At 40.2% G+C, this 13,504-nt stretch overlaps 1 protein-coding gene across 1 annotated transcript in view; it reads left to right on the top strand.

Annotated features, from left to right (window-relative positions):
- The first annotated feature begins 784 nt into the window (after nt 1-784).
- The window catches only part of LOC109955790 (E3 ubiquitin-protein ligase Midline-1-like), a 56,755-nt gene continuing 44,035 nt past the window's right edge, over nt 785-13,504 (top strand). The window contains exon 1 of the mRNA XM_020592270.1: nt 785-941. The gene's annotated coding sequence lies outside the window, so the exon portion shown is untranslated. The remainder of the gene's footprint in view (nt 942-13,504) is intronic.

Raw genomic sequence — 13,504 nt, 5'->3', positions numbered from 1 at the left:
GAAAAGAAAGATTAAATTAATACAAGTTAAACTGTGGAGTTTGAGTATGAAAACATCTGCTGATCTCTCTGCTCTGTGCTTCTATTCTACACCTAAAAGTTAAAAGCAATATAAAGCTCAGAAAGACTGAAAAAAAGTAACAAAAAAACAAAACAAGGTAGTTTGTATCAGCTCTCTAAGCAAGAGAAAAAATATGCATTGAAACAGCTTGTGTAGTCAGTAAATTTGTTGTACTGCAAGACCCCTTCATTTATTTTACTGAAGTTATGTGTGAGTGTGTCTGTGCATGCAGAATCTACCTTGGCACTTTCATTATTCTGTGTATGGACTGACTTAACTGCAGGCCAACAGGTTTTGGAAACTGAATACAAGCCTCTGAAAGATTTGTTTTCGAGAAAGCTTCATCTTTACCAGTTTTATTTTCAGGATGAGATGGAGATAAACAAGCCAAGGTGCTGAATATCATCTCCTGCCTCTCCATCCATCTGATCTGGATCAAAGATGCTGATGGAGCCAAGAAGCTCAGTGTTACACATAATGGAAGCAAGAGTTTCCCAACTGCTGGACAAAGCACTTGGAGCGCTGGTTTCCTCAGTCTGCTTCACGCTTCCCTGAGCCTGAACACATGACAAGTAAAACCTGAAGGCTCATGGCAGGAGGGTACTGGAGCGGGAGAGGGGGGTTGGGGGGTTAAAGCTGAAGAGTGGGCGGAGGAGGAGTAGGGAAGATGCAAGAAGAGATCGTTTTTTGATTTGTGTGTACGCTGGGTGTGTGGATGCATGAATCTCCATCCTCTCTGTCTCTCCCTCTCTCTTTCCCATCTAACTCACTTTCACTCTCTCTCTCTCTCTCTTCAAGGTTATTCACTATTGTTTTCCCAGACTGGAAGCATTGCACGCTTCTCTTCTTTTCTGCCGGAGGACCATGTGAGACTCTTGAATGTAAGTGGCTCCTCTATTGATGAATTCACTTTCATTGTGACCATTCCTTTACAGGTTTAGGGTCTGTTTTTTCCCTTGTAGCACATATGCAGAATGGGATGTCATACATCGGAGGGGTGGAGTGGGTCAGGAGAGGATAGGGTGGGGGTGTTTAGAGAGCTTGTTTGCTCCATGTGGTCCAAGCATGGGCGCTGAATGCACGTGGATGCTGCTGTCATTGTCTTAGCATAGCTTTTGCGCTGCTTTGTATATACGTGTAGCTTTGAACTTAAATTGCTGCCATGTGTTGTTTTTTGTGGTTGGCTTTGCATTATTTGTCTTTGGTAAACGTGAACTCAAGATGCTTCATTATACTGCAGTTCTACAAGCTCCTTAGTTTAACTATAAGTAGATGTTGCAGTGAATACCTAAAATGAACAGCAGAAACAACATAAAACTAACTTTCATATGTAAACATTAGAAATACAATTGCCAGTTAAATTTAAGTTTATCTGTAAATTAGAGATCTGAATGACTCATTAACATTACTTAACAGTGTGAAATAAATGTTTAAAAATTACCTTGTCCATATTATCAGTTACATATAAATGCTACTCATCCAGTGATTGCACACAAATTAAATAATCCATTTGAAAAACATTTGCACCACTTTAAAGTGGGATTTTCACTTTAAAATTTGGTTCAAACACCTAAATTTGAGGACAAAACACAATGTATTCTGCATTTCAGGCCAAATCTACAGAATATTATGTTTTTGTTTTTCAACTTGCAAGTACTCAGAAGACCTTTGTTCATTGTTACCAAAATACTATCCAATTTATTCAGTTCTCTCCATGTACTTCAGGTAATGGTCAAACTGATTGTTTGACTCATGTTCATATTATCGAAAGCAATGTTCCACATTTGAACTGGATAAACTAACCCAATCTTCTGCTAGTCATCAATAGACCTTGTGGTTGGGTCTGTTGTTCTGAGGTTTCCACTAAGACTGTCAGAATTATGAAGAGGCATGTCACATCTTAGACAAAAAGCATATGATAGTAGATAGACTCTCTTTTCAGTATTCCTGTTGTTAAAGTTACAGTACAATGTCTGTAAAAATTAAGCAATGATTTGAATGCACCAACACACTCCTAAATCCTATAAAAGGAATAACTTTGACAGAGATAGTTTTTGTTACCATACATTGTACTATAATTATAACTTTAGTGGAATTATTCCATCTTATGTCTCCAAGCTGAAGCTTCTTCATTAAACTTCTTCCTCTGCTTTGTACTGCAGGGTTTTCATACATGCAAATACTGTATGTACACTCTCTTCTGCAAAGAGGAAAAACTACAGCTCAACTTAAAATAAGTCAATGCATTTCTGTGAGGTTTCAGCATTAAACACCCTCCTATGCTTCACTTCAGTGTAGTGTGTTTGAAGTGAATTGCAAGTGACATAGCCAGTGAATACAAATAGTGTACAGTTATGGCCAAAAGTACTGGCACCGCTGCATTTCTGTCAGATAACCCCACTTCTTCCACGAATTGTTGCAATCACAAATTCTTTGGTATTCTCATGTTTATTTCTTTTCTTTTCATTGGAACAACACAAAAAAGCAGAGAGAAAAAGCCTAATCTCATCCATTCCACACAGAACTCCAAAAATGAACTGGACAAAAATATTGACACATTTTCAAAATCATAAGAAATAGTTTGCAGCCCTCTTCCTGAAGTCCATTGTCATCTCCAATGTTTTGAGCGTGTTCAGCTCCAGGTTGTTGGGGCTACACCACAGGACCAGCTGCTCAACCTCCCGTCTGTAGGCTGACTCATCACTATCTCGGATGAGACCAATGACCGTTGTGTCATCAGCAAACTTTAGGACCTTGACAGAGGGGTCCTTTGAGATGCAGTCGTTGGTGTAGAGTGAAAACAGCAGAGGGGAGAGCACACATCCCTGGGGGGTGCGCATGTTTATTGTCCGGGTGCTGGATGTGGGTTTCCCCAGCCTCACTTGCTGCTTCCTGTCTGTCAGAAAGCTAGTAATCCACTGACAGGTGGGGGCAGGCACAGTGAGCTGGGCCAGTTTGGAGTGGAGGATGTCCGGGATGATGGTGTTGAACGCTGAGCTGAAGTCCACAAAGAGGGCCCGTGCATAGGTCCCTGGGGAGTCGAGGTGTTGCAGGATGTAATGCAGTGCATGCCGAGGTGAAGTCTACAAAGAGGTCCCGTGCATAGGTCCCTGGGGAGTCAAGGTGTTGCAGGATGTAATGCAGTGCCATGTTCACTGCATTGTCCACTGACCTGTTTGCCTGGTAGGCAAACTGCAGGGGGTCCAGCAGGGGGTCTACGATGTCCTTCAGGTGGGCCAACACCAGTCTTTCAAAGGACTTCATAACTACAGATGTCAGGGCGACAGGTTTGTAGTCGTTCAGTCCAGTGGGACTCACTGAGCAGCATCCATGCTCAACTTAAGTGCAAGAGAAATGAAACGTATTTGCAGCTTAGAAGAAATAAAACTTTAGTCTGATAGCACTTCATTTCTTGCAGAAGGGTTTTGAAATGATTTTGTGAGCCTAAAGTGTGATATGACATTTCAAAGAATAAACTAAGTTCAATTTGCTAAGGACGTTTTGCCAACAGCAGCAAAGCAGACTTCTGAAAGCCATTCATTTACTTCATCCATAAGGTTTGCAAAACTTTAAATGATACTCATCTTTTCTAGATTAGGAGTCCTGCTTTGCTTTAAAATGGATGAAATGGTACATTACTGACTTTCAACAAAGCCACCTTGAGGCAGCTAGTGCTGCTGTGGTCAGAGAGGTATTCACAGTTCATAAGACCCTCCTCTCTCCTTATGGATTCCACACATGTGATTCTCTTATCAGTGCTGGCATGTGGTGGGGGAGGTGTTGGTGAATGCATTAGGATGCGACAGTTGTGTACCTGCAGCTATTGGAGTTGAGCTGAAATGAAGTGAATTGGCGTGTGGAACAAGTGGCACTAACCTGGAGCATACATGTGAGTTCTTGGCTAGCCACAGTGAAGAGACAAGGTGTTGGAGAAAGCTGAAGATAGCTGGATAATGAATTAAAAGCAGAGAGAGCGTTTCTAGAGGCAACACTCTTTGTCTGACAGTTGCTGCTAATACTAAATTCAATTATTTGCATATTATCTGCACAAACTAACAAAAATGTCTTGTAATGAAAATAAGATTTGTTGATTTAAATATGAGAATATTACTTAATGCACTTAGACATTCAAAATCTTTCCCATTTGAAGTCTTAACTACAGCATTTGCAGTAAGTTATTTTCAGTTTTGCCATATTTGGAGCCCAGCAGGTTCTCAAGCTTGGCGCCCTTGGCATCAGCAACTGCCAGTATGTCCAATCTATTCATGCCCAGCCAAACCCCCCCACATTCCAGCTATAAAATCCCATCTCTCTGCTGAGGACTTGAGAGCTTGGCATGAGAGTTTCAGCTCCATAACAGCCAAAATCTGGCTCTTTGCCATCACTTTGTTTAATACCAAAGCTCATGAAAATGAGTTTGAATAGAGGGAAAATACAGGGGGTTGAGCTTTGGGAAGGTGAGGTTTATATAGAACTAGAGGGACTTTATTTGTAGTGGCCCCCTTTCATCCACCCTGAGGGTACTGGACTATGTGAATGGGCTGGTTTGTTCTACGGGTGACCAGACATGGCACTTGAACATTTATGTGCACAATGACAACGTTTGAGAGACCTAAAGACACTTGGTGATGAGCTGGACTGTGAACCAGTCAAGTGCCTTGTTCTGTTCCATCTCCAGTGAACACAGTTTTGGCCCATTCAGCATCTCTCAATACACTGTGTATTTGTGCCAGTCATTACAAGATAATAGTGAAGTCTGACTATTGTTGAATGTGCTGGGAACCTTGCAGCACTACCTGTATGAGAACTCGCACAGAATGACAACAATCCTGAATAGAAGATAAATACTATGTTATCACAAAGTTGTCACAGCGGTAATCAGTCTATATTCCATTGCAGTGGTCGCAAGGTAAACAGCAGAACTACAACATTCACATTACAAGACTACCTATCAGTAATCATGTGCACTTCCATGTATTTGACTGGTCAACATAGCACCTGACTGTATAACGTAATGCAATGTACTGCAGTAAAGGTTGAGCAAGAAAGAACATTTTTTGCCAGACATCCCTGCATTATTATTATTATACTGGTGCCCCTGCTGAGCCAGTACAGTGGTGTTGGGAGGACAGTGGTCAGATTAACTTCAATTAGATACCAATATATGACTGATAGCAAAGACTTACAGCACATAAGAGTTTGACAGCACCATAAGTGGAATTTATGGATGAATTTATTTTCCCTATAGCTCTACTGGAAAACTACTAATGCAGTAAACTGATCAATCATTATACAACAGATTTCATTAATAAGTTCACAACATATACATTATGTGGTTTACTGTAAATGGTTGCCTTTGGAGACTACACTTTACTAGTATAAGGACACCAGAGGAAAAAATACTCTGAGTATTAAAAACTGCCCATTTACTTGTCCATTTTTAATTATGCAATTATAGACTGTTGCCCTAGGTGGCCCTGACTAAGGTAAAGAGAATAAGTGATTGAATGGTCGCTGAGGTTTGAGGTATTATCATTGAAGGATAGACAATGATCTGACAGACTGATCTTTATCATAGCTAATGGGCTCAACAAATCCTGATCTGTGATCACCAAATGTAAGAGCTAAATACCAACATAAGGTAATTAAAACAAGAGCATGTCTTGTCTAGTTTACAAAGTCTTTGAGCTGCAGTGGGATACTACGCTGCACAGGCACATGCTGCATTATGCTGCCTGCATTAATTGGCTCTTTGATTAGCTGAAGCTCAAAGTCAGTGTCTAGCCTACGAGCACAAGTGGATCGATGTGTTGTTTTGGTGAATTCATAAATAGTTCTGGGAGTGCTGTTTCCAGAGCTGGAAATGTCCAGTTCAACATTACCAATGAGCAGTTTTCACTCTGTGTTATATTACATCATGCTGCCCTGTGTAATCCTGGGAAAAGATGCTAAGTAATTATGGGGTACAAGTTTTCCAGGTGCAGCACTGTGATTTGTAAGCAAACCCTCAAAGCACTCTACTTTGCTCTAATTCATTGCAACTATGTGTTTGGTGGTAAAAACAAACATTGTAGGCTATTCTCAGACATGCTCAGCTAAACCAAAACAAAACTAAAAAATTAACCACATGACAACAAATAAAGGCCGATCACAGCACAGGCAGCAATAAATCCAACCACAACAACTGTGGTGCATGCAATGCTTTAAGAAGGAAAACACAATCTTAATGAACCAATACAAATGCACTGTTACCAAGATGACCAACACAGCAATGGCAAGAAGAGTATCCTGACAAAAAACACAAATTCAAATTGAAATCTGGTAAATCCAATGTTAACAATAAATAAATAAACAAATAATGGTGTAGTGAGTCTGATAACTTGTGTTTCAAGTTATGCTCATCTCCCACCATGTGCTCATTTTGGTTCATCCATTCGGTGTTGGCTTCTTCACAAGCTACTTCATCTGCAACTTGATTCGTGCTAAACAGGATGGATTCACTTTCCAAAAAGGAATCAAACTCTTGGAGTGTTCTTTTCAGCCACATTATTGAGAATGGATTCCTTTGAATCAGAAGCAGAAGACAGCAAATAACACATGCTGAGAAAGTACAAAGCTGTGCATTCCAAGGGAGAGTCATGAAATATTACCTATGGTCTTATAGATTGTCTTGTTTGTTTCTGAAAGCAGCAACTAGACACACACAAACCCACACACAGACAAACAGTCCCACAGTGTCTCTCTCTCTGAGCTTCGGAAAAGGGTTGTGGGTGGTGTATTGATTGAACCTCTGAGGTTAGCCTGTGTGTGTGTGTGTGTGTGTTGCAGACCGACACTGTGTGTCTGAGGCTGCCACTATTTATCTTTGTTGATGTTAGAAGAATAGAGAAGAGGTGCTGGCTCTCGACCTGAGGGGACAGCTGCAGCATTAGAAACAAGACGTAGAGAGGGCAGGCAAACACGTTGGAAGCAAATGTCATTTGATTTAAGACGCTTTGTCCCCTGCGATGCATGTCTGTGTGCCTGTCTGTCTGAACACTGCATTGGAAGTGACTTAGCTACAGTATTTGTTTCCCTTTTTTTCTATTTGTAAGCAATTGATTTTCTCAGGTACCCAGATTTTCTATGGACTCTGAGCTGTTGCTCTTAGCTTCATCTGCAAAGTATGTTTTGGGAGTTCTGACATCTTCCCACCATCCAAAGGCTCAAAATTGTATGAACTGTAGCCTATCACTGTGTGTGACACCGGTGAACTTTTAATAATAATCACCTTTATTAGGCCAAGCATGTTACACACACAAGGAATATGTTTCCACTACAGAACCAAGGCAGCCACCTGTGGCACCAACTCACACCGATGGCTCCAACCATCGGGGGCAACTTGGGGGTTCAGTGTCTTGCCCAAGGACACTTTGACATGTGGACTGCAGGCACTGTGTTTCGAACCTCCAACCCCCTGGTTGGGAGATGACCTCTCTACCCACTGAACAACAGTCGCCTAGCATCCAGTTTGAGCTTGGTTACATGTTTATAAGCACATAGCTCATTAAAAAGGGGGTGTTCTGGTAGCATAGAGGTTAAATTGCATACCATATTTTTGCAATTATTTGCCAGGAGCCTTTGTGCATATCATCCCCTTCTCAGTCTCCATCTATAGCATCAACTATCCAAACACACAAACTGAACACAAACTGCATGATTTAATTCTATAGCTTGAAGTCATTTGAGGGGAAAACTCCTATCTTCTAGAAGTGACATTCACAAGCTACTAATTTGCAACAGCAAATACATTTGATAACATTTCCTATTAACGTTTCTGCAGCAGCTTCCACTGGTTTGCTATCATGGCTTGCAGTCATTTATCAAAAGGTGCAACGATTGCTATGGGCCTGACTTCTGTCATTCAAAAGTTTAGATGAAAGGGTTGAAGTTAAATGTCATTAAGCTCTTCCTACATGTTTGAATATACGTAATCAGTACTCCTTAATGGCCAAATTTGAACTAGAATCACAAAAATACGGTACATACGTTTTTGAAGGACAGAATTGTGCCTTCCAATCAGTGTGAGTGATAGAGGTTCCAGTCTTGGGTTTTAATTTTAAAAAGCTATAAGGCTGATGGTAATTCCATTATTTACATTTGGATCACAGATTGTGCCTTTAAGAAGTTCTAAACCTACTTTACAGTCATAGTTTATTAATAATTCAAATTATTAACAACCCAGCTGAGGCCATTATTTATTCCATTTATAAATCATCACTGTCTTATACCTTAGTCACACTGCCACCACACTGTACAAAGCCCCCCCCCAACCTTCATACAAAATGCATGTGCTATGATTAATGTTGCACCTTACACTGACTTTGTACTCCCAGCATTTGCATCCCCAGCTAGCATCCCCGAAATCTTTTTACGACAAAAGAAGAAACATACTATAGGCGTTATTATTCACTATGAGCAGAGTGAGATGTTCTCTCCTTCTGCTGTGTGTGTGTGTATGTGGGCACTCTCACTGTCACAGGGGATGGCAGGCCCATAAATCACAGTACTTTCTCACTACCATATGGACTATAGTACTGTACATTAACCATTGTATTACATTAACCATCACACACACATACATGGACGAGGTGCACCTCACTACAGAGATGAGAGCAGGGGAGGTCGGAGAGCCTGACTTTCACTTATAACTTATTCATGCTTCACTCTGTCATTCAGCACACCTGGGAAAAAGTCAATTTTTTTCACAGTGGGAAGGCTCATCTGAACCAGCAGCATACGACTTTAAAATAACAACGTTCTTCTCAAATATTCTCACAGTGAATTTCCTGTTACCTCTTTTAAGGCCCCAAATGACACAGTTGCACTTTATTTTGTACCCAAACTGTGGTGTGGTATTATCAATACATTTTCAGGCTCACAGTCGGAATCTTTGTCCCAGCTGGAGCAGATTCAGGCCTGGCTGTTTGAATCATTGGCACTGGATTGGAGAGAATCGTCCTAAAAGTTCACAAGTGCATGATACGTGAAGCAGCTTTCGGGCTGTCATTTACGTTATTTAACGGCCCTGCACATTATGGCTTGTTTTTTATATTGCACCTGAGTCCAAAGTACTTCAGACTTGACATATCTGAGTACTGAAAGGCAATGCTTGTTCACCAGGCAATGCTGTCCTTCATGAACTGAGCTTATGCAGACCCCCTTATAACGCACGAGCTATTCAACATCCAGGGACAAATGGTGAGGTGACTAGGTGCACAGCACAAGCAGAGCACTGGGGAGAGGTATGTTTCATAATTAGAAAGTTACAAATTAGACATAATTTCAGTTTGAAAAGCTGTGTGCAATAGGAATGTACTTCACAGAACAATATGAGAACAACTTGATCTTCGTTCCTATCATGAATATAATATTTTATATTTAACTGCTTCTACTCTGAGCTCAAAGGAAGAGAAGTGAGGAAGTGTTCATGCCTCATCACACCCTTAAAGTATGGTGGCAGATAAACTGTATGCTAAGTGGTGTGAGAATTTTCATAATGTAATAATGCCTGAAATAGTTATCTTAAAGAAAAAGTTAGCTTAAAGACTGTGTGACAGTGATTGCCTGAGAGCCAACTGATGCTCATCAAATGGTACATGATATCAGCTGACTATTGCTGTATATACAATTGATGTGGATTTGTGTCTTGTGAAAATGAAGTCCTTAAAAGTCCTGATATTAAGATCCTTAACAGAACACAAGGGTTAATACATTGGGACTGGTATTAATAATAGGAATGAAATCATCGAATCCCTTTCTACAACGCTCTAATTAAGAAAGTGAAATATATTAGTGATTCATAATTTTATTGGTCAACAACATCTGAATGGCTTGGAGATAGATGCATATGACAACCTGTCCACAAAATTCCAAATTTTGTTGAGAGACTAATTAGAATTAGTTGGAGCCTTTCAAACTGTAGACTGGTCAAGAAAATACACTTATTCATTGGGCCGGGTATCATTTAAAATGTATTGACTATGCAAATAGAAAGTATATTTTTTACACCACTTGTTATGCGATCAATATTTCAAAGCTAAATCAAAATGAAACCTGAACCACTTCCAGTTAAAGTTGTTGGTCATAAAACCAAAACAGTTATCTTAAAGATGCTAGAATGCTCCCTAGAGCTTGGGAGAATTACACATTTGGGTGTTTAAATGTTAAGCGTTTTCTTTTCATGAGCAGCAGGTCAAGAACTAGGAAATACAGAACTTAATACAAACTGATACAAAACCTAGATCTATGTATTTTTAGAATAACTGACTAAAAAGCATGTTTTTCTTATGTCAAGTAAATAGACCTGAAATTTAATTCAAAAAATAATAATCATAATTTCATAACACTCTCAACACTTAAGCTGATTTTTATGCAAATGCAGGCTTTTTTTCTGAATGATTTTACAACTCTCACTACATTTTTTTGTGGGATTACTGTTGTTCTCACAGCGTGCCAGCTGGTGTTTGGTTTGGGTTGAGGGCAAGCACTAGGGACGTGACTCCTTCCGCGACAGTTTGAGGACACATTAGGCCTGTAGGCAGCTAATGATGGTGCTGCCAGACACATGCGGGTATCTTTGTGTGTATGTATTTATCAGTATCTGTTTTTTTTCTGTGTGTGTCCTTGTGGATTTGTAATGTATGTGTGCTTTTGGGCATCTCTGTGTTTGTGTGCTAGACTGTGTGTATTTGCATTAGCCTGGATGATGTTTCAGTAAATTTCTTTGATGTGACAGTGAACGACCTCAAGCTGCTGCTGCTGCTGCTGGTAAATGTGTCAGATTCAACCAATAGATCTAGATGTACATGCATGTGCATGCATGTGTGTAAGCATAATGCATTCAACTTTATCTAAACCCTGAAATCTGATAAGAAATATACTGATGTCTGAAAGTAGCCAGTGAGGTAAAGAAGTTCACTACTCCTCTTGTTTTAGAGTTTATTACTCACTTTGACCTTAGCTGCTGCACACTTCTCCACATATACTCACAAACAGTAGGGAATCAAATTATTTGCCAATATGCTGAGCTGTGTGTGATTCATATTTTGTGTTTTTAGAGAATTTCATGGTCTGTACTCTCTTGAAACACTTAAGGGAATGTTTATATCAGGTTGGAATGTCAGTTCACACCCACAGACAGACTGCACATCTCAGTTTCTGTGTTTCAACTCTGCTGATTCACACAGTAAATGTGTGGTTGTCAGTGATAATCAGTCGTCTCTTTGGGGCTTGCACCTATTCTTTAATGGATCAGTTTAACCAGACTATAAGAATAAGGTTACTCTACCCTTCTCTATTGTTTTGACTACTCTGCATACTAAAACTGTCTACTGCAAATAGTGCAGCTATATTTAATGTTTATCACACAGACTTATTTCTCTCCTGTACTCCCAAACCCTCTCCCTCTACATCTCTTAAACTGACTATCGTGCTCCCTCTCCTCCTCTCTTAAAATGTGTTTTCAAGGCTTTTCTCTGTATTGGTTTCTCTGATTAGATTGGTCTGTTCACTGAGGCCACTTGACGGATAGCTCACCAACTCTCCAGCACAATCACTATAACAAAACACAGTGCTCTGAAACTGTGACTACAACATCATCTTTCCAACTGGCCTCCTAATCCCAAACTGTGCTTCAAAGCAGCTGCTGTGCCTCTGCTGGTACCAGCTGCACATCTTCATGTCACTGAATGAAACCTATCCTTTGCTGCTTGTATGTGAACTCACTTTAGAAGGGCGAAGGTTGGTATGAGAAGAAATGTGTTTGACATTTTCCAAAGGTCCATTAAGTGTGACTGTGAAGATGCTCTGAAAAAGGTCAAACTATTTTTGGGGCAACAAGCAAGACATGGTCACACTTAGAAGCAAATGTATGTACGAACAGCTCTACAGAGCATCTCCTAGCCTTCTATGAGTCATGCAACATGAATGCATAGCTAATGTTCTGGGGAGGTTTTAGGACACCATATATCTAAGTCCTAAAGATGCCTCTGGAAGATAATATACTCATGGAGTTCATTCATGTATGGATGTTTTAATGTAAGTGTGAGTCCTTGCATCTAATGCTGCTGATTTGCCTTGTTGGTTAGCCTATGCATTAAGAGACCATAGTGTTGTGATCACATATGTATAATATTAATCCTACTTATCCCAGGCTACCCACAGTGTTTGGCCCTTTGCAAAAGTCTTGGTCATAACCCTGTCGTGCTTTATCCCCATAATAATCTCACACCGAAAGAAGGACTCACCCACATTCCACTCATTCCTGGCTGTTAAAAATAAGACCTCTGTAAACCTAAAGTAGAGGCCAGCTTTCCTAAATAGAGTCATCACCGGAAGGTTGGAAATGAACAACAAATGTGAAGTTTTCCCCTGTGTCATTTCACAGAAAATACAGCACCTAATGGGCAGCAAGCAATAAAAAATGTTTTCAGACCCTGGCTTTGCTATCTATAGTGCAGCTTTAGTCGTCACAGCCTCTTTCATCTCCTCTAACAAGTGACAGAACCTCAGAAAATCATGACAATCAGTCAAACAACTACAGTATGACAACCTAACAGGATAGTTTTAAGACCTTCAATAATTTCAGAATATGCCGCATTAGTACAATGTGAATACATAATCTTCCCGCTTCTTTCATTATTTTATTCACACATTGCATAGAATTACACTGAATGTGAGTCATTGTCTATTGTAGCTGTCTTTGTTAACACTGAATCTCTCAACTCAAATACCTTCCATCTATTTGAGCAAAGTCATTTGAAGCGCATCAAGATTTCACCAGGGGCAAAATGGGAACATATAGTTCAAGGTGAAAAACAGCCACTCGACTTTGCAGCATTGAGGTAAAGGGCACTTGACAGCTGCTGTGTCTGCTGAGAGACTTGAATAAATGAAGAGGCACTGTGTCTATGGCTATCATTCGGAGAGTTCTACTGGATATTTTTCTCTTTTTCTATTCATATTACTGGGTATGAGCCTGTACCTTCCTTCTTGCCATCGTAAGGGAACATTGTGGGTCCTGGTGGACTGGTGGTGAATGTCTGGAAAGTTTGTAATCTTGCTGTTGCCAAAAACTGACCCAAGATGGAAACACTTTCCTCGTTCCTTTCCAGAAGAACATTCTTTAGCAGCCACTTCACCTCAACAACTGATCCCACTCCAACCACCAGAAACAGACAGCCAGGATCCCCACCACAGCACACACACATGCAAATCCAAATGCTAGGCATGAACATATTGTTGGCATACTGCAATATATGGCAAAGCTGCACTGTTAATGAAACATGCCATCAAGCCCAACACCACTGCTACTGGACATTTAGCATAACTTTGTTATATAATTTTGATATAGCATATCATCATGATCAATGGAATGCATGGATTTTTTTAATTTCAAGGGAAG

The sequence above is a fragment of the Monopterus albus genome, unplaced genomic scaffold (assembly GCF_001952655.1).
Source record: "Monopterus albus unplaced genomic scaffold, M_albus_1.0 scaffold16.1, whole genome shotgun sequence".
Classification (NCBI taxonomy): domain Eukaryota; kingdom Metazoa; phylum Chordata; class Actinopteri; order Synbranchiformes; family Synbranchidae; genus Monopterus; species Monopterus albus.
The sequence above is the reverse complement of the archived record's forward strand: the minus strand, read 5'-3'. Positions and strand labels throughout refer to the sequence as shown.